The following is a 3552-nucleotide window of genomic DNA, read 5'->3' as shown; positions in this document are numbered from 1 at the left end:
ATCTTCCTTCCTCTTTTCTATTCTCCATTTTCTATTCATTTTCCTCCTCCTCCTTCTTTCTACCTCTTCTCTCTCTTCCTCTTCTTCCTCTTTCTCTCTTTTTCATCTTCCTTCCTCTTTTCTGTTCTCTAAGTAAAAAAAAAAAATCCCCGTGTCTTAAGGTAATTTTAGGGGGATACGAGTACACTATAACTACGCATGCCCTCAGTGTTCATCTCCGTCACTTCTGGGGTGTAAGAGCCTCCTAGAATCCATGTTTTCGTCTTTTGGGTTCGAGAGAAATCCTGAAGATCCAGCAAAGGTCTTAGGAGGGAAGGAGAGAAGGAGGGAGGAAAAGAGAGGGAGGAGGGATGGAAGGGATGGATACTGGGGTCGGAAAGAAGAAGAGATGGAGGGAAGGAGGGATGGAGGAAAGGATGAAAGGAGGAAGAGATAGAGGGAAGGAGGGATGGAGGAAAGGAGGAAAGGAGGAAGAGATAGAAGGAAGGAGGGATGGAGGAAAGGAGGAAAGGAGGAAGAGATAGAAGGAAGGAAGAATGGAGGAAAGGATGAAAGGAGGGAGAGGAGGGATGGAGGGGAAGGAAACGAGGGTCGGAGAGAAGAAGAGATGGAGGGAGAGAAGGAAGGGAGGAAAGAAGTATAAGAGATGGAAGGGGACTAGGAGGAAAGGGATTGAATGGAACGGAGCGGTTAAAGGTTTGGATTCCTTTCTAAGACGATCGGAATAAAAACAAACACACAAACACACACACAAAACACTTACAGGTGAAAAAAGTGTTTGTTCCTTATGTGACAGGTAGATAGATAGATAGATAGATAGATAGATAGATAGAATGAAGAAGAAGAAGGATGGAAAGGGAGTGAGGGAAGGAATGAGGAGGAGATAAAAGGGAAAGGAAGTAAGGTAGAAGGGAAGAAAGGGAAAGGATAGATGGATAGATAGATAGATAGATAGATAGATAAAATGAAGAAGAAGAAGGATAGAAAGGGAATGAGGGAAGGATAGAAAGGGAATGAGGGAAGGAATTAGAAGGAGATAAAAGGGAAAAGGAAATAAGGAAAAAGGGAAGGTATAGATGATAGATATAGATAGATAGATAGATAGATAGATACATATATACATACATACATACATACATACATACATACATAGAAACCTAAATAGAGAGACAGAGAAAGAACTCCCACCTCATCAAATCCTTAAATAGACCATAAAATTACCTGCAAAGAAAACAGTTTTGAGACGCGGCCAATAAAAGAGAGAGAGAGAGAGAGAGAGAGAGAGAGAGAGAGATCACAACACATCTAATCCCAAAAGTCCCTCAAATAACCCTATTCACCTCCAGCAACTCAAAGAACAAGCAACACACACCCTTACAACACCCCACTACAAGACCCATTATCCCCCGCCACGTGTGTTTATGGTGATGACGCAACACATAGCAACACACGGGCCATCTCACGCCCCGGCCTTCCTTGCAACACTCCCGCGGGACTGTCTTGTGTTGCGTAGGAGTGAGAGGCAGGCGTTGTTACCCGTCCCTAGGTGATTAAATACTGGGAGTCATACTTACACACACACACACACACACACACACACACACACACACACACACACACACTTTTCCGTTTCTCTTTTTTTTTCTTCCTCTTCTTCCTTTCCTTTCTTTTTCTTCCTTCCTCTTCCTCCTTTCTTCATTACTCCTCTCTTCCTTCCTTCTAAACATTTGATCTCTCTTCTCCGTCCCTTTCTTTTCTTTCTCTTCTTCTTCCTTTCCTTTCTTCCTCCTCTTCCTCTTCCTCTTCATTACTTCTTCCCTTCCTTCTACACACACACACAAACACAAATACACACATACACACACACACACACACACACACACACACTGAAATTATGCGAAAGGGAGAGAGGGCGTAGGCGAAGATTAACACACACACACACACACACACACACACACACACACACACACACACACACACACACACACACACACACACACACACACACACCTTAACTTCATCAATAATTCACCAAAGGGATGCGTATGTTTTTCCTCTTTCAGGCTTTTCCTCATTTATCAGTTCAACATATTTTACCTCCCCCTAAAAACCCATTCCCCCGTTTTCTTTACGCTCCCTCTGAGGGCGGAAGATAAGGGGAAGGGGAGAGGAGGTAATGGGGAAAAGGAGGAGATAGAAGGGAAGGAGGAAGAAAGGATAGGCAGGTAGAAGAGAAGAAAGGAAGAGAAGGGGAAAGAGGACGGAATGGGGTAGAGAATGGTGATGAAAGATAAGGGAGGAGGAAATAGGGAAATAGGAGATAGGGAAGATAGGTAAATACAAGAGAAGAATAGGATGAAAATTGAGGAAGGGAAGATGAGGAGAGAGAGGAAAAACTAGTAAATGAGAAGAGGTGCGTGAGGGAAAAGTACAGGAAGAGGAAATGGGAGAATAGGAGATAGGGAGGATATGGAAGGGAAGGAGATAGGAAAGATAGGTACGCAGAAGAGAAGAAGGGGATGAGAAGAGAGGAAGGGAGGATGAGGAGGGAGTATTCATATATGCTTCCTTACAAATGAGACTTTCTATGTAACAAAGTGAGGTCATTCTTTGTTGATTTATACTATAAGGTGCTGGCTGTCATGTGTTTGAAGATACCCCAAACTTAACCTAACCTAACCTAACAAAACCCAAACAGCTACTATAGGTCAGCGCTTTCTTACTAATGAGACTTTCTATGCAACAAAGTGAGATCATACTTTGTTGATTTATACCATAAGAGGATGGCTATCATGTGTTTGAAGATACCCTAAACTTAACCTAACCTAACAACACCCAAACAATAACTAAAAGGTCTAACTCAGAGAATTCATATAACTGGAGAGATGGGGAGAGGATGATTATATCTAGAGAGAGAGAGAGAGAGAGAGAGAGAGAGAGAGAGAGAGAGAGGGGGAGAGGGGAGAAGGGGAGTAAAGGGGGGATGGGGAGAGATAAGGGAGAGGGGAGACAGCAACAGAAACAGAGAGGGAGGAAGGGGAGATGAAAGAGCATAACAGCCTCTCTCTCTCTCTCTCTCTCTCTCTCTGGGTCATAAATCAGGAATATAATAAAATAAGTGGCATAATATAATATAGAGTAACCCTTTCCTCCTCCTCTTCCTCCTCCTCCTCCTCCTCCTCCTCCTCCTCCTCCTCCTCCTCTTCCTCCTCGACCCTCTCCTTTCTTTTACTCAATTCTCCCTCATTCTATTCTCCTTTCTCTCCTCCTCCTCCTCCTCCTCCTCCTCCTCCAACTCCTCCTCCTGAGATATCTATTGCATCTGAAGCATTTTTCCAAGACATTTAACTTCAGAACATTTATCTTCGGGCCCGGAAAGACAATCACACACACACACACACACACACGCACACACACACGCTCATGGCCGCCTCAAAACGACCAAACTTTGAACTGGTAAACAAAAATTGAGTTGATCGAATATCCTGTTTTGTGTTGGTTTAATGGTGTTTTTTTTTCTTCCTTGTTTTCTTGTTTGTTTTTTTATTTTCT

Source organism: Eriocheir sinensis, chromosome 59, assembly GCF_024679095.1.
Source record: "Eriocheir sinensis breed Jianghai 21 chromosome 59, ASM2467909v1, whole genome shotgun sequence".
In the NCBI taxonomy this organism is placed as follows: Eukaryota; Metazoa; Arthropoda; class Malacostraca; order Decapoda; family Varunidae; genus Eriocheir; species Eriocheir sinensis.
This window is presented reverse-complemented; position numbering follows the sequence as displayed.